The sequence below is a fragment of the Trachurus trachurus genome, assembly GCF_905171665.1.
Source record: "Trachurus trachurus genome assembly, chromosome: 17".
Taxonomy (NCBI): domain Eukaryota; kingdom Metazoa; phylum Chordata; class Actinopteri; order Carangiformes; family Carangidae; genus Trachurus; species Trachurus trachurus.
In genome coordinates, this window is record NC_139900.1 from 29,249,482 (window position 1) to 29,268,982 (window position 19,501).

Genomic DNA, 19,501 nt, shown 5'->3' on the forward strand with positions numbered 1-19,501 from the left:
AGAATAATTAAAGCCGCAAGCGGCGATGGCGGCCCTCGCTGCCCATGCCACCGCGGGGCCTGAGGCACGCTGTGGCGCGGAGCAGAAATGGAGAAAAAACCTGGAAGGAGGCCAAAAATGCAATGTTTCGTTCATCCACCAGGGGGCAGTCACCGCATGTGGTCTGGTGCGTTCAGGGGCCGCCCCTCATCACTCGTGTGAAGTTTGGAGTGAATCGGACAAAGCATGAGGGAGTTATGAGCTGTTAAAGGTTCGTCCACTAGGGGGCAGTAATGGGATGCGTGCAGGTGTGTTCAGGGTCAGCCCCTCATCACACATGTGAAGTTTGGAGTGAATCGGACAAAGCATGAGGGAGTTATGAGCTGTTAAAGGTTCGTCCACTAGGGGGCAGTAATGGGATGCGTGCAGGTGTGTTCAGGGTCAGCCCCTCATCACACATGTGAAGTTTCGTGGAAATCGGACAAAGCATGAGGGAGTTATGAGCAGTTAAAGGTCCGTCCACTAGGGGGCAGTAATGGGATGCGTGCAGGTGTGTTCAGGGTCAGCCCCTCATCACACATGTGAAGTTTCGTGGAAATCGGACAATGTTGATGCAAAAAATGGCACTTCCGGTTTCCACTAGGGGGCCACATGAGCGACACCCCTATCAGATGGAAGAGGTCTCCACCCTGGACCTGTGTATCAATTTTCATGATGATACGAGTTCATTAAAGCCATCAAAAAGCCAAACGTATTTTCATGGCGAGGAATTGATGGTAGCCACGCCCCCACAGGGACGCCATTACTCGTAGCTTCACAGTCTTCATAATGTAGCTTCACCAACTGGTTCTGCATGTTTTAGAAGTGGAATGAAGTTGATGGGGTCAACTATGTATTTTTAATGAATTTTAGTTCACTTCCTGTTACCACCGGGGGGCGCTATGAGTTACGTGGGAAGTTAATATATCGGGACGTTCAGGGCGAAGCCATCATCATGTCCAGCAAGTTTGAAGTTGATTGGATGAAGTATGTGGGCGTGAGAGCCAATCGTATTACATGGCGAGCACGCCAAAGTTAATTGAGCGCTGGAAGCCACGCCCTTTGACCTACGGACTCACGGAGCACAAGATAAGCTCAGCTAGGTCTGATGATGTTGTGTACCTAATTTCAACTTGATCGGGCGAACGCTGTGGGAGGAGTTAGTTTTAGGCGGGAAAAATCAAAACCAAAATGGCCGACTTCCTGTTGACATTTCACCATGACATTAAGAGGCTTTTTTGTATATCTGGTTATGGTACATATGTGTACCGAATTTTGTTGGTCTACGCCAAAGTAAGCAAAATTGTCTATGGGACTTTTTAAAATTTGTAGGGGGCGCTATTTCGCCATGTCGCGTCGGACATGTGCGACCGCCACATATATCGAATTTCGGATCAGGCCGGACGTCCGGGCAAAAGTTCACGCATTTTCGAAGTCGGGAAAGGGGCCAAATTGGGGCATTTAGGTGACGGAATAATAAGAATAATAATAAAAAACAACGCGATTTCAATAGTCCCTCCGGCGAGTGCTACTCGCCGCTCGGGCCTAATAATAAACATAGCAGAAACAATAGGGCTTTCGCTGGGCGACAGCAGTCGCCGCTCGGGCCCTAAATATATGCAAATATCAATAAACTTTTAACCCAAATGGATGAATGCAGAACCTTCAATTCACTTAAATGCAAAATGTGGGCCCACACACCTTAATTACTAAAGCCGGCACTCTATTAGGCTAATTTATGGAAAGTAACCAGGGTACCCCTTTAGTGCATCGATGCAGGCCTGGATGTAGCTTGGGTTCGTGGAAGCCTTAAACACAATGGCTGCTTCACCCCGACTGGGCCACAGAAAAGAAAAAGTTACCTGAATGACCAGTGTTGTATCCATACACACGGGCTGATGGCAGGAGAAGAGGTGAGTTGAGGAGAAGATCCGTCCGGAAGAAACAAAGACCCGTCACTGCCGATGTCGCGGTGCTCGCTCGTCGTCTGCAGCTCCACACTCGCTTTTCCCTCAGTCACTGCCGAACAGTATGCTGGTACATACTGTTTTTACAGATAGCCTACATTATCTTTCAAATAAAACAATAAACATATAATATATATATTTAAATTGCTTTTAACACTTTTATAACATTTTAATGAATTTCAACCTTTTTAATCACACTATTTATATGCTTGGATGAAATTATATTGCTTAATATTTTTAACCGGGTTACACATTATTACAGTAGGCTAATCTTCCATTTGGACAGTGACAAATAAAACCTTGGAGCAAGAAGATTTTGTTGGAGAGCTGACATTGAAAGAAAATAAGTTCTCAATTATTTACTTATAAAATGATTAAGGCAATGTAAAAATAAAATAAATATGAATGTTCTTTTTGTTTTAAACCTTCACAATAAATTCCCTCTTTTTAAGGTAAACACTGTTTGAATTGTCCCTTTTTTCACAGGAAACACAATCAATGAATTCTCCCTTTTTTTTTAAGGTAAATAACACAATATGGAATAACCCTCTTTCTTCAGGTAAACACAGTAAATGAAATATTCATTGTTTTGTTTTAGAAAAACACTGTACCAAAAATATATGCAAATATCAATAAACTTTTAACCCAAATGGATCAATGCAGAACCTTCAATTCACTTAAATGCAAAATGTGGGCCCACACACCTTAATTACTAAAGCCGGCACTCTATTAGGCTAATTTATGGAAAGTAACCAGGGTACCCCTTTAGTGCATCGATGCAGGCCTGGATGTAGCTTGGGTTCGTGGAAGCCTTAAACACAATGGCTGCTTCACCCCGACTGGGCCACAGAAAAGAAAAAGTTACCTGAATGACCAGTGTTGTATCCATACACACGGGCTGATGGCAGGAGAAGAGGTGAGTTGAGGAGAAGATCCGTCCGGAAGAAACAAAGACCCGTCACTGCCGATGTCGCGGTGCTCGCTCGTCGTCTGCAGCTCCACACTCGCTTTTCCCTCAGTCACTGCCGAACAGTATGCTGGTACATACTGTTTTTACAGATAGCCTACATTATCTTTCAAATATTATCTTTCAAATAAAACAATAAACATATAATATATATATTTAAATTGCTTTTAACACTTTTATAACATTTTAATGAATTTCAACCTTTTTAATCACACTATTTATATGCTTGGATGAAATTATATTGCTTAATATTTTTAACCGGGTTACACATTATTACAGTAGGCTAATCTTCCATTTGGACAGTGACAAATAAAACCTTGGAGCAAGAAGATTTTGTTGGAGAGCTGACATTGAAAGAAAATAAGTTCTCAATTATTTACTTATAAAATGATTAAGGCAATGTAAAAATAAAATAAATATGAATGTTCTTTTTGGTTTAAACCTTCACAATAAATTCCCTCTTTTTAAGGTAAACACTGTTTGAATTGTCCCTTTTTTCACAGGAAACACAATCAATGAATTCTCCCTTTTTTTTAAGGTAAATAACACTATATGGAATAACCCTCTTTCTTCAGGTAAACACAGTAAATGAAATATTCTTTGTTTTGTTTTAGAAAAACACTGTACCAAAAATATATGCAAATATCAATAAACTTTTAACCCAAATGGATCAATGCAGAACCTTCAATTCACTTAAATGCAAAATGTGGGCCCACACACCTTAATTACTAAAGCCGGCACTCTATTAGGCTAATTTATGGAAAGTAACCAGGGTACCCCTTTAGTGCATCGATGCAGGCCTGGATGTAGCTTGGGTTCGTGGAAGCCTTAAACACAATGGCTGCTTCACCCCGACTGGGCCACAGAAAAGAAAAAGTTACCTGAATGACCAGTGTTGTATCCATACACACGGGCTGATGGCAGGAGAAGAGGTGAGTTGAGGAGAAGATCCGTCCGGAAGAAACAAAGACCCGTCACTGCCGATGTCGCGGTGCTCGCTCGTCGTCTGCAGCTCCACACTCGCTTTTCCCTCAGTCACTGCCGAACAGTATGCTGGTACATACTGTTTTTACAGATAGCCTACATTATCTTTCAAATAAAACAATAAACATATAATATATATATTTAAATAGCTTTTAACACTTTTATAACATTTTAATGAATTTCAACCTTTTTAATCACACTATTTATATGCTTGGATGAAATTATATTGCTTAATATTTTTAACCGGGTTACACATTATTACAGTAGGCTAATCTTCCATTTGGACAGTGACAAATAAAACCTTGGAGCAAGAAGATTTTGTTGGAGAGCTGACATTGAAAGAAAATAAGTTCTCAATTATTTACTTATAAAATGATTAAGGCAATGTAAAAATAAAATAAATATGAATGTTCTTTTTGGTTTAAACCTTCACAATAAATTCCCTCTTTTTAAGGTAAACACTGTTTGAATTGTCCCTTTTTTCACAGGAAACACAATCAATGAATTCTCCCTTTTTTTAAGGTAAATAACACTATATGGAATAACCCTCTTTCTTCAGGTAAACACAGTAAATGAAATATTCTTTGTTTTGTTTTAGAAAAACACTGTACCAAAAATATATGCAAATATCAATAAACTTTTAACCCAAATGGATCAATGCAGAACCTTCAATTCACTTAAATGCAAAATGTGGGCCCACACACCTTAATTACTAAAGCCGGCACTCTATTAGGCTAATTTATGGAAAGTAACCAGGGTACCCCTTTAGTGCATCGATGCAGGCCTGGATGTAGCTTGGGTTCGTGGAAGCCTTAAACACAATGGCTGCTTCACCCCGACTGGGCCACAGAAAAGAAAAAGTTACCTGAATGACCAGTGTTGTATCCATACACACGGGCTGATGGCAGGAGAAGAGGTGAGTTGAGGAGAAGATCCGTCCGGAAGAAACAAAGACCCGTCACTGCCGATGTCGCGGTGCTCGCTCGTCGTCTGCAGCTCCACACTCGCTTTTCCCTCAGTCACTGCCGAACAGTATGCTGGTACATACTGTTTTTACAGATAGCCTACATTATCTTTCAAATAAAACAATAAACATATAATATATATATTTAAATAGCTTTTAACACTTTTATAACATTTTAATGAATTTCAACCTTTTTAATCACACTATTTATATGCTTGGATGAAATTATATTGCTTAATATTTTTAACCGGGTTACACATTATTACAGTAGGCTAATCTTCCATTTGGACAGTGACAAATAAAACCTTGGAGCAAGAAGATTTTGTTGGAGAGCTGACATTGAAAGAAAATAAGTTCTCAATTATTTACTTATAAAATGATTAAGGCAATGTAAAAATAAAATAAATATGAATGTTCTTTTTGTTTTAAACCTTCACAATAAATTCCCTCTTTTTAAGGTAAACACTGTTTGAATTGTCCCTTTTTTCACAGGAAACACAATCAATGAATTCTCCCTTTTTTTTAAGGTAAATAACACAATATGGAATAACCCTCTTTCTTCAGGTAAACACAGTAAATGAAATATTCATTGTTTTGTTTTAGAAAAACACTGTACCAAAAATATATGCAAATATCAATAAACTTTTAACCCAAATGGATCAATGCAGAACCTTCAATTCACTTAAATGCAAAATGTGGGCCCACACACCTTAATTACTAAAGCCGGCACTCTATTAGGCTAATTTATGGAAAGTAACCAGGGTACCCCTTTAGTGCATCGATGCAGGCCTGGATGTAGCTTGGGTTCGTGGAAGCCTTAAACACAATGGCTGCTTCACCCCGACGGGCCACAGAAAAGAAAAAGTTACCTGAATGACCAGTGTTGTATCCATACACACGGGCTGATGGCAGGAGAAGAGGTGAGTTGAGGAGAAGATCCGTCCGGAAGAAACAAAGACCCGTCACTGCCGATGTCGCGGTGCTCGCTCGTCGTCTGCAGCTCCACACTCGCTTTTCCCTCAGTCACTGCCGAACAGTATGCTGGTACATACTGTTTTTACAGATAGCCTACATTATCTTTCAAATAAAACAATAAACGTATAATATATATTTAAATTGCTTTTAACACTTTTATAACATTTTAATGAATTTCAACCTTTTTAATCACACTATTTATATGCTTGGATGAAATTATATTGCTTAATATTTTTAACCGGGTTACACATTATTACAGTAGGCTAATCTTCCATTTGGACAGTGACAAATAAAACCTTGGAGCAAGAAGATTTTGTTGGAGAGCTGACATTGAAAGAAAATAAGTTCTCAATTATTTACTTATAAAATGATTAAGGCAATGTAAAAATAAAATTAATATGAATGTTCTTTTTGTTTTAAACCTTCACAATAAATTCCCTCTTTTTAAGGTAAACACTGTTTGAATTGTCCCTTTTTTCACAGGAAACACAATCAATGAATTCTCCCTTTTTTTTAAGGTAAATAACACAATATGGAATAACCCTCTTTCTTCAGGTAAACACAGTAAATGAAATATTCATTGTTTTGTTTTAGAAAAACACTGTACCAAAAATATATGCAAATATCAATAAACTTTTAACCCAAATGGATCAATGCAGAACCTTCAATTCACTTAAATGCAAAATGTGGGCCCACACACCTTAATTACTAAAGCCGGCACTCTATTAGGCTAATTTATGGAAAGTAACCAGGGTACCCCTTTAGTGCATCGATGCAGGCCTGGATGTAGCTTGGGTTCGTGGAAGCCTTAAACACAATGGCTGCTTCACCCCGACTGGGCCACAGAAAAGAAAAAGTTACCTGAATGACCAGTGTTGTATCCATACACACGGGCTGATGGCAGGAGAAGAGGTGAGTTGAGGAGAAGATCCGTCCGGAAGAAACAAAGACCCGTCACTGCCGATGTCGCGGTGCTCGCTCGTCGTCTGCAGCTCCACACTCGCTTTTCCCTCAGTCACTGCCGAACAGTATGCTGGTACATACTGTTTTTACAGATAGCCTACATTATCTTTCAAATAAAACAATAAACATATAATATATATATTTAAATTGCTTTTAACACTTTTATAACATTTTAATGAATTTCAACCTTTTTAATCACACTATTTATATGCTTGGATGAAATTATATTGCTTAATATTTTTAACCGGGTTACACATTATTACAGTAGGCTAATCTTCCATTTGGACAGTGACAAATAAAACCTTGGAGCAAGAAGATTTTGTTGGAGAGCTGACATTGAAAGAAAATAAGTTCTCAATTATTTACTTATAAAATGATTAAGGCAATGTAAAAATAAAATAAATATGAATGTTCTTTTTGTTTTAAACCTTCACAATAAATTCCCTCTTTTTAAGGTAAACACTGTTTGAATTGTCCCTTTTTTCACAGGAAACACAATCAATGAATTCTCCCTTTTTTTAAGGTAAATAACACAATATGGAATAACCCTCTTTCTTCAGGTAAACACAGTAAATGAAATATTCTTTGTTTTGTTTTAGAAAAACACTGTACCAAAAATATATGCAAATATCAATAAACTTTTAACCCAAATGGATCAATGCAGAACCTTCAATTCACTTAAATGCAAAATGTGGGCCCACACACCTTAATTACTAAAGCCGGCACTATATTAGGCTAATTTATGGAAAGTAACCAGGGTACCCCTTTAGTGCATCGATGCAGGCCTGGATGTAGCTTGGGTTCGTGGAAGCCTTAAACACAATGGCTGCTTCACCCCGACTGGGCCACAGAAAAGAAAAAGTTACCTGAATGACCAGTGTTGTATCCATACACACGGGCTGATGGCAGGAGAAGAGGTGAGTTGAGGAGAAGATCCGTCCGGAAGAAACAAAGACCCGTCACTGCCGATGTCGCGGTGCTCGCTCGTCGTCTGCAGCTCCACACTCGCTTTTCCCTCAGTCACTGCCGAACAGTATGCTGGTACATACTGTTTTTACAGATAGCCTACATTATCTTTCAAATAAAACAATAAACATATAATATATATATTTAAATTGCTTTTAACACTTTTATAACATTTTAATGAATTTCAACCTTTTTAATCACACTATTTATATGCTTGGATGAAATTATATTGCTTAATATTTTTAACCGGGTTACACATTATTACAGTAGGCTAATCTTCCATTTGGACAGTGACAAATAAAACCTTGGAGCAAGAAGATTTTGTTGGAGAGCTGACATTGAAAGAAAATAAGTTCTCAATTATTTACTTATAAAATGATTAAGGCAATGTAAAAATAAAATAAATATGAATGTTCTTTTTGGTTTAAACCTTCACAATAAATTCCCTCTTTTTAAGGTAAACACTGTTTGAATTGTCCCTTTTTTCACAGGAAACACAATCAATGAATTCTCCCTTTTTTTTAAGGTAAATAACACTATATGGAATAACCCTCTTTCTTCAGGTAAACACAGTAAATGAAATATTCTTTGTTTTGTTTTAGAAAAACACTGTACCAAAAATATATGCAAATATCAATAAACTTTTAACCCAAATGGATCAATGCAGAACCTTCAATTCACTTAAATGCAAAATGTGGGCCCACACACCTTAATTACTAAAGCCGGCACTCTATTAGGCTAATTTATGGAAAGTAACCAGGGTACCCCTTTAGTGCATCGATGCAGGCCTGGATGTAGCTTGGGTTCGTGGAAGCCTTAAACACAATGGCTGCTTCACCCCGACTGGGCCACAGAAAAGAAAAAGTTACCTGAATGACCAGTGTTGTATCCATACACACGGGCTGATGGCAGGAGAAGAGGTGAGTTGAGGAGAAGATCCGTCCGGAAGAAACAAAGACCCGTCACTGCCGATGTCGCGGTGCTCGCTCGTCGTCTGCAGCTCCACACTCGCTTTTCCCTCAGTCACTGCCGAACAGTATGCTGGTACATACTGTTTTTACAGATAGCCTACATTATCTTTCAAATAAAACAATAAACATATAATATATATATTTAAATAGCTTTTAACACTTTTATAACATTTTAATGAATTTCAACCTTTTTAATCACACTATTTATATGCTTGGATGAAATTATATTGCTTAATATTTTTAACCGGGTTACACATTATTACAGTAGGCTAATCTTCCATTTGGACAGTGACAAATAAAACCTTGGAGCAAGAAGATTTTGTTGGAGAGCTGACATTGAAAGAAAATAAGTTCTCAATTATTTACTTATAAAATGATTAAGGCAATGTAAAAATAAAATAAATATGAATGTTCTTTTTGGTTTAAACCTTCACAATAAATTCCCTCTTTTTAAGGTAAACACTGTTTGAATTGTCCCTTTTTTCACAGGAAACACAATCAATGAATTCTCCCTTTTTTTAAGGTAAATAACACTATATGGAATAACCCTCTTTCTTCAGGTAAACACAGTAAATGAAATATTCTTTGTTTTGTTTTAGAAAAACACTGTACCAAAAATATATGCAAATATCAATAAACTTTTAACCCAAATGGATCAATGCAGAACCTTCAATTCACTTAAATGCAAAATGTGGGCCCACACACCTTAATTACTAAAGCCGGCACTCTATTAGGCTAATTTATGGAAAGTAACCAGGGTACCCCTTTAGTGCATCGATGCAGGCCTGGATGTAGCTTGGGTTCGTGGAAGCCTTAAACACAATGGCTGCTTCACCCCGACTGGGCCACAGAAAAGAAAAAGTTACCTGAATGACCAGTGTTGTATCCATACACACGGGCTGATGGCAGGAGAAGAGGTGAGTTGAGGAGAAGATCCGTCCGGAAGAAACAAAGACCCGTCACTGCCGATGTCGCGGTGCTCGCTCGTCGTCTGCAGCTCCACACTCGCTTTTCCCTCAGTCACTGCCGAACAGTATGCTGGTACATACTGTTTTTACAGATAGCCTACATTATCTTTCAAATAAAACAATAAACATATAATATATATATTTAAATTGCTTTTAACACTTTTATAACATTTTAATGAATTTCAACCTTTTTAATCACACTATTTATATGCTTGGATGAAATTATATTGCTTAATATTTTTAACCGGGTTACACATTATTACAGTAGGCTAATCTTCCATTTGGACAGTGACAAATAAAACCTTGGAGCAAGAAGATTTTGTTGGAGAGCTGACATTGAAAGAAAATAAGTTCTCAATTATTTACTTATAAAATGATTAAGGCAATGTAAAAATAAAATAAATATGAATGTTCTTTTTGTTTTAAACCTTCACAATAAATTCCCTCTTTTTAAGGTAAACACTGTTTGAATTGTCCCTTTTTTCACAGGAAACACAATCAATGAATTCTCCCTTTTTTTTAAGGTAAATAACACAATATGGAATAACCCTCTTTCTTCAGGTAAACACAGTAAATGAAATATTCATTGTTTTGTTTTAGAAAAACACTGTACCAAAAATATATGCAAATATCAATAAACTTTTAACCCAAATGGATCAATGCAGAACCTTCAATTCACTTAAATGCAAAATGTGGGCCCACACACCTTAATTACTAAAGCCGGCACTCTATTAGGCTAATTTATGGAAAGTAACCAGGGTACCCCTTTAGTGCATCGATGCAGGCCTGGATGTAGCTTGGGTTCGTGGAAGCCTTAAACACAATGGCTGCTTCACCCCGACGGGCCACAGAAAAGAAAAAGTTACCTGAATGACCAGTGTTGTATCCATACACACGGGCTGATGGCAGGAGAAGAGGTGAGTTGAGGAGAAGATCCGTCCGGAAGAAACAAAGACCCGTCACTGCCGATGTCGCGGTGCTCGCTCGTCGTCTGCAGCTCCACACTCGCTTTTCCCTCAGTCACTGCCGAACAGGTAGCTTGCTGCTAACTTAGCACAGTCACTGCGAGCTATTAGCTACTGAATTAGCTGCTAGCGTCACGTCGTCCTCACGGGTTGAGTAGTTCACTCACACACACAGGAAAGTCACCACTTAGTCCTCTGGAGAGTCCGGGTTGAACGCCTCCACGAACTTGGTCACAAACTAGTCTAAACAGTCTCTTTTCGTGCTTTCTTCTCGTGTCTTCTTCCTTCTCGCTCCCCCGCTCTCTCTCCTCGGCCTCGCTCTCCCTGTCTCTCCCTCATTCTTTTTCTGTCCGTCCTGCAACACCTGCGATGTTACGTTCCGGCCGATCTCTGTTAACCCCATAAATGCTGGTACATACTGTTTTTACAGATACATTATCTTTCAAATAAAACAATAAACATATAATATATATATTTAAATTGCTTTTAACACTTTTATAACATTTTAATGAATTTCAACCTTTTTAATCACACTATTTGCTTGGATGAAATTATATTGCTTAATATTTTTAACCGGGTTACACATTATTACAGTAGGCTAATCTTCCATTTGGACAGTGACAAATAAAACCTTGAAGCAAGAAGATTTTGTTGGAGAACTGACATTGATATACAGTAATTCAGTAACGGTTGTAAACCAGTGTACGGTTTAGTTTTAATATTTTGCCGTTCAAAAGCAAACAAAGTCTTTTCCATCATCTCTTCGTATGGCCTACCCTGCTAGAAAAAACAGCATGGAAATGCTGGTCTATGCTGTTTGTTTGTTTTTTAGTCTTTCTTTCGGAAACTCATGGAAATGCAAGTACGGCTGTTTTTGTCTAGAATTTGTAGACTGAAGTAAGCAGTAGAAGCTTTTATTTTTGGATTCAGCCATTGCGCTTCCGCGACCGGAAGTAGTTTTACCCTGTAACGGAAACCGGAAGTACATAAACCCGGAAGTCGTGAAATAGGCCTATCGATCTAACAAAAAGTCCAGTAACCAGCCAACAAGATTTGGGTTCAAATTAAAATGTGAAGTAAGTTTCTCTGCAAGAAGATAGGGCTGGATGGTATTGAATGCCGACGAAAAGTCGACAAACAAAAGCCTTGCATGTGTCTTAGGGGCCTCCAGATGTTTAACTAAGACATTTATTAAAAACAGAGTTGCATCTTCCACGCCCCTACCTGCCTGATAGGCAAACTGCAGAGGATCTAGGAGGCCATTGACCTGCTTCAATACTTCCTTCTTAACTAGCTTTTCAAAGACCTTCATCACCAAAGAGGTGAGGGCTATTGGTCGGAAGTCATTTAAGATTTTGGGGCTTTTTGTTTTAGCCACGGGGACAATAGTTGCATGTTTCCACACCTTAGGAACGGTCTGCAGCTGGAGAGACTGAGTGAAAATGACTTTTAAAATTCCACTAAGTTGCGAGGCACAAGACTTGAGCACTCTGCCACTAATATTGTCTGGCCCCGGGCTCTTATTTACTTCAGTCTGTTTAAGAAGGTTGGTGACATAGGACAGGTCAATGTCAGGGGCAAAAGTGTCTCTTGACAAGCTCTCTCATGTTACTTATTTTATCATTAAAAACATCTACCGTATTTTCCGCACTATAAGGCGCACTTAAAAGCCTTTAATTTTCTCATAAAACGTCAGTGCGCCTTATAATACGGAGCGCCTTATATATGGATCAATTGGTTAATTGGTTGATTCATACTCAGCTCCATCTAGCGGATGCATAACGTAACCCCAGTTTGACTGCAGTATCTTCTATTCTATGCGCCTTATAATCCGGTGCGCCCTATAGCCTATATGAAAACAGTTAAGGTGCGTCTTATAATCCGGTGCGCCTTATAGTGCGGAAAATACGGTACATTAAATCTCAAATAAAATGTATTTAGCTCGTCTGCATGCTGCATGTTGGAGGTAAAGCCATTCAAAGAGACAGAATTATTATTACATTTCTGTAGGCCTGTCATCAGTTTCATGCCATTCCACACAGACTTGAGATCAGAATCATACAGTTTGGATTCAATTTTTTCTTTATAGGCACTTTTCGCCTTTATGATCTCAGCTCTAACAACTTTTCTAATTTGTGCATATGCAGCCTTGTCACCACTCTTGAAGACAGTCTTTTGTTTGTTTCAGTTTGTTTTAAAGGTCACCAAATGACCATGCCATGACAATATAGGCTATTTAAAGGTGTACAGAAATGGCCGTTTGTCCTGTTTGTCGCGCGACTCGCGCCGAGTTGTCACGAGCTGCAACACGAGTTTACCCGAGTAAGGAAAACGAATTTGATTGGTCGTTATCGAGCGGGCGGGATATTCAAAGCTTGGGGCGAGCCCGAGCTCCGTGTGTGTGTGCGTGTCTCAGACGTTTGAATGACGGATTACGGATCCAATGTCAGTGGCTGATGAATCGTGTACAGGCTGACGTATAATCCGTGCGCCTGCATTATCCAATGCGAAAAAAAAAAATACACACTTTCATCCCGGATTTACTCAAAAATAGAATTTTGCACAAAGTTTGGCCTACATCGTCTAAAAGATGAGTTATTACATTAATTTTATGATCCAGAGTGGGCTCAAATTCAGTTTTCTTTTCTGTACACCTTTAATAATTCTAAAGGAGCCTTGTAGCTTTTTAAATATTTTTGAATACAATAAAAACAATACTGAACGTTTGCCTAGCCTTAATCACCTGTTTCATGTCCACTTCTCCCCATCAGGTGGAGAAGACTCTTGCATTTTTGTCCTGAGGAAGTTGCGGGCCACCTCGAATTCAGAGTCCAGAGCAGGTGTCTTGGTGATGTCAAGTACAGTGGGAGCCATATTAGAAATTCCCCTGCCATGCTGCTGCCATGCTGTTCCCATGAGAGTTCCAGCAGAGCTCCAGCAAAGTCCCAGCAGCTGGAGTGACACCCTCATGATGCTCATATATTTGTAGTTACAACAACCATTCAGTATGTGAAGACAACTACTGTTTACAACAGGCACTCGTGCTGCTTAAAGGGATAGTTCAACATTTTGGCAAATTGGCCTATTGCCATAATCGCTATAGTCATAGCAGTAGGTTCGTTACCTTTAATTGTCAGTGTAAGCTATTCTTAGAACGGAGGAGCGGAGCGGCAGGCTGCTCAGGGCTACGCTATGGAGGCTAAGGGAATTTCTTGGTTTTCCTCATCAAACTCATCAAATACACAACCCAACAACTCCAAAAGGCTGTCGTGGACAAGTTGTGAGCTGCACAATCACCACGCTATGAGATAATAATGGAATGTTACGAGACGGAGCTGTTTTAGAGGTAAATTCATGCAAAACCGCTGATGCGCGTTGCGTTCAGGGACAGTTTTTCAGCAAGCAGTCTCTGTATTTACCCTGTATTTACCTCGAAAACGGCTCCGTTTCGTAACGTTCCATTATTATCTCATAGCGTGGTGGTTGTGCAGGTCACAACTTGTCCACGAAAGCGTTTTGGAGTTTTGGGATTTTGTATTTGATGAGTTTGATGAGGGAAACCAAGAAATCCCATTAGCCTCCGTAGCGTAGCTCTGAGCAGCCAGACGCTCCGCTCCTCCGTTCTAAAAATAGCTTACACCGACAAATAAAGGTAACGAACCTACTACTATGACTATAGCTATTATGGCAATGGGCCATTTTGCCAAAATGTTGAACTATCCCTTTAAAGTCCCACTCCCGTGACCCTTTTTGGTCATTTTAAAACCAGCTCATTAGCCATGCACATTAGCAATGCACCTCTGGGGGGTGGGCGGAGACTGCGCTGCTTTGCACCCGCCCAGCCACCTCCTCCCACCCCACCCCACCCCACCCCACCCCACCACACCCCACCACACCCCACGCCACGCTTGCTGACAGCTGGACATTGTACAATTACAGATTCAGCGCGTTTAGCGTAAAACTCCACACTGGGATTCAATCCCAGACTGGACTGTAGGCCTTACTCACGGTGCAAGCTGCTCTACCAGGTGAGCTATACCTGTTATACCTTGACAGCCACACCCGAGCTGTGAAGCCTTTCACCTCTGAGCCAGATGCAGAGCGGGGCGGGAGCTTGTAGCACTAGTGCCCTCCCCTGGAGCTGTGACACGTCAGCTCCAGTCTCCCTGAAACTGCCAGTTTGAGTCTGCCATTGGCAATAATGCAACTAATCCATTCAACACTAATGATGTAGGCCTACATTACATATTTCTTAGCTTTTTTTTGCACGTTTGAAATTGTGACATATGGGCGATTCCACCAAAAGAGTGCCATTTCTGTCCCCAGCATATTAAATGTATAAAAACATGTAATAATATAATATAAATTGCATTTAATTAATAAACAAAGCACCATACACATGAATCACTGTAGAAATTAAAGATATATAATTTTTAATTACTATAAAAAGGCTTTCAAAGCACTGAAACATAGCCTTTGTTGCATGTCCCCAGAGCCAAACGCTGTAGTTTACCACAATGCATTATGAATAAAATCCTTCTAAAATCTAATTTTTTTTGCATATTAGTGTGACTTTATATTATATCTACACTTATATAACATTTTTTTAATTAAAACCTAATTATATTTTGGTTAAAATTCACATTTTAGTCCCGTCCCCAGGTTTTCACTCAGTGCTGTTACCCGAACACATTCTACACTCTAAACGTTTTGGAACATTCCACCAGTGACATGTTCTGCTGGAAGTGACATCATTTGGGTCTTCTGAAAGTCATGGCAAGACCAAAATTAAATTCTGTAATTTATTTTTCCTGAAATTGAATGATATTGTAGCTATGTCAGGGTCCGTCACTCTTAAAACTCATTCCTGTTACCTAAATTATCTCTAGACAGTGTTTGTTGATATCAAAAGTAAAATATTCAGTTAAATCCTAAGAATGTGCTCTGTGTGCTCAAGCTATTAGTATAGATGCTATTTGGCTAGATTTCACACAATTGCTGATTTTATGCTAAAAACTCATTGCTGTTACCCTCATTGCTGTTACTTTTTCTTCAAAAATGCAATGATAAAAGCAGCAATAAATTCACAATTTCAAACGTGCAAAAAAAAGCTAAGAAATATGTAATGTAGGCCTACATCATTAGTGTTGAATGGATTAGTTGCATTATTGCTACACTGATCAACAGAAAAGCAATGAACCACAACTTTGTCAGTCTTTTAAGCTATGTATCGAGGAAAATGGCTCTAAATGTCAATGTGGTTTTTTTTTTAAACTGATCATTTTCAGGCTTTGCACTGTGAGTCAGACAAAACAGGAAATCTGAAATCATCCTCCGAGGCTTTGGTGGACATTTTTTCACTCTTATACGGTGAATACGGTAAGTCATTAACTTATTTTATACATATCTACAAATCAACGCTCTGGCAACCATATAATGTATGTCTTGTGACAGTAGACCCTCTTGTGAACTACATGTAGTACATGCTTTAAGACTTGGCAATCTCTCTTTCTCTCTCCCTTTGTTGTCTCCTTCTCTTTTTCTCTACCCTCCAAAGTCACTACATTCATTTAAATTCAGATCTCATCATCTCAAGTACTTCCTCCCCTTGACAATGACATTAACACCTGACCATAAAATCAAGAGAATGCAGTTTGGGGTTTTACAAATATCCCTTTATATCCCCTTCAAATATTGGGACATAACATAAACCAGATAATGTTTTTCTTCAGGGGGTTATGCATCAAATACTTGATTCACACAAATAGTGCAGCAGTACATGAATATGAGAGTTGAGAGAATAGGAGAGTTGACGTCTTTTGAAAAATGCTCCCCTCGGCAGAGCATAAGTGAATGCGGCATATCTGCAGATGGGACTCATCATTTTTACTTGACCCAAAAGACTCAGTTCGAAGTCCTACAATATTGTGATTGATAATATGTAGTGGGTAATCTATCTGCCAGAGCAAGAGAATGGTAAAACAGATGGTACAAGACAATCACACATCACACTAGTGCCTATATCATTCAGCTTTAAGAAAGTAATAATGATGAACACAATTGTTCAGGTATTGAAACAAAGACTTGGTGGTGATGGGAAGTTTCCAGAAACATTATATACTTTGGAAAGTATGGGAAATCTAACTTTGACCTGAGTTTTTTTGGATGGAATTTCATGGATGGCAAATGGACTTGCACTTATATAGCGCTTTGGTCACTACACTTTTTGTGGCATTCAGCCTTTCACACACACACACACACACACACACACACACACACACACACACACACACACACACACACACACACACACACACACACACACACACACACACACACACACACACACACACACACACACACACACACACACACACACACAACTCTAGGGACTAATCATTCACACACATTCACACATCCGATGACAAGTGACACTGAACCCACACACAACACTTCGACATGCGAACTGAAGGAGCCAGGAATCGAACCATCGACCTTCTGGTGACATTTTGACTATGAATTTTAGATTTCTTCTCATTTGAAACATGACATATATAACATAGATCATTCATGTTTTAATTCTAAATTCCTCATAAGACTATAAAGTATCAGCAGACCTACTATCATTCTGTGTAAATTAGCAACCAACACCCAAATGGCATTTTATTAATCTTTACACTACTTAGACATCAGACATAACAATCCTATTCCCAGAGAATATCCTGTTCTTTGCGCTCTTAATACTGTAGATAAATACTGTTTGCCTCTGGCTAAATGTACCAAAGCTTATTTTCTTTTAGAGATTCCATAAGCTTATTTGTGTTTGATGGGCTTTTTCGTGAAGTGATGTAAGTGTGCTTATTTGTCTGCATATGCCTTATACAAGTCCTGTCTCTCTCTTCCTCTATCTTTCTGTCTCTCCTGGGACTCTGCTAGACATTCCCCAGGTCTGGAAAGCAGGGACCTCTGAGTCAGTTAGGTCATGGCCTCTTACTAAATGGGCTGTATCTTGTTCAAATGGACACTGATGACTTTAAAGAGGGAGTGCCCATGCTGACGTGTCAGCGAAGTAATGGTTTAAGACTGTTGATTCAGTGCCTGATACCTAACTATCTATGCACACAGAATGAGGTGCAAGAAAATATTGTATGTGTGTCTAATATATAAAAGTAGACACACCACTGGGCTAAATTTAACTGCATTGTTTCAATAGTAGCCTATGTTGATTTATTAAGTGCAAGAAAGCCTATAGTCGATCCTTTTACCGCCCTAATTTTGTCTGAGTTTCTCCCAAAGTGCACTTACTGTATAGGGTATTTAAATAGACTTGCACTGCTGCACTAGTTTTCAATCAAAAACCCCGTCTGAATGGTTTGCTTTGTCGATGATTTATTAAAGTAGCTTTAAATACTGTAACATGTGCTCGGCTCTTTTCATTTGGCAAAAAAGGTCTGCGAGAGACATCCGGTACAGAATAATGGACCAGTTGAAGGTTTTGAGAGCTGTAGCTCCGCCTGCAAAGTTTAGGACATTTCAAGGAGAGAAATGTATTTATTTTACCCAGCCAGTGAGACACAGGAAATATCTGTCAGATTTTTCCTCATTGCACCAGGTACTGCATGCATTTGATTAAATTCACTATATGCACAGAACATGGAGCACTTCTGCTTAAACATAAGCCAGGATGTAAACCTCCATTAGGTGACATCTTCAAACTTTTCCCATTTGCTTGATGAAGAATTTGAGTTTGACTGAATTAGGCTGTGTACATCACTGATGAATCTCAAATGTCTCTTTGTTCAGAGAAAAAAAACATTTAAAAAAAATTAGGGTTAGGGTTTTTGGAAGAAGACCAAAGAAGAGGAAGGAAAAGGAAGAGATGGAGAAGGAGAAGAAAATGAAGGGGCTCTGGAGCTGAAGCTGTGATGTAGGCTGGACAACAGTAGCTCCCTCCACCTTTCCACCCACTTTATTTATTGATTATTATTCTCTTATGAAATCCATAGCTTCTCAGGAACTTCAGAGGTGCAGAGGAGAAACAACTTTCGTGACATGTATCAATATTACTAAAGGAGGCAGAAGAATAATGAAACCTAAGACACATCAAGCAGAGAGATAAGGAGAGAGGAAGGGAGAGAGAGAAGTCATCGGTGACAAGGAGTCATACTCACTGCTCAGTCAACAGGGAAGAGGAAGAGCAGAGGAGGAGAGGAAGAAAGTGAAAAGATAAGAGAAAAGGAGAGGAACACAACCTGGACCTGGGAGAAAAATAGTTACCACAGTAACTGAATGTGTTTGCCATGATCCCACCTAACAGTGCTAGAAAATCAGTCAGTATTTGTGGCGTAAGGAGGACATCTAGTGGTTCTCTCATGACTAGCACAGCATTGGCACCACTTAACTAAAACAGCAACTGTTAAAGGGATAGTTCAACATTTTGGCAAATTCGCCTGTTGTCATAATCCCTTATAGGAGTAGGTTCATTACCTTTAATTGTCGTTGCAAGCTGTTTTTAGATTGGCAGGGCAGAGACGGCGGCACACAGTACTTTTAGGTAGAATAGAATAGAATGCGTTTCCCTCAAATACAACTCCAAAACACTCTCGTGGACAAGTTGTGACCTGCACATTTGCCACGCTATGAAATAATAACGTATAATTATGTAAAATGACGACACAAACGCTCTGAACTACTTGCTTTTGAAGTCACTCTGCTGAGCAGCCGTGTCTGGCATTTGCCTTGAAAACAACTCTGTCTCGTAATGTTATTTAGATTAGATATCTTTATTGTCAT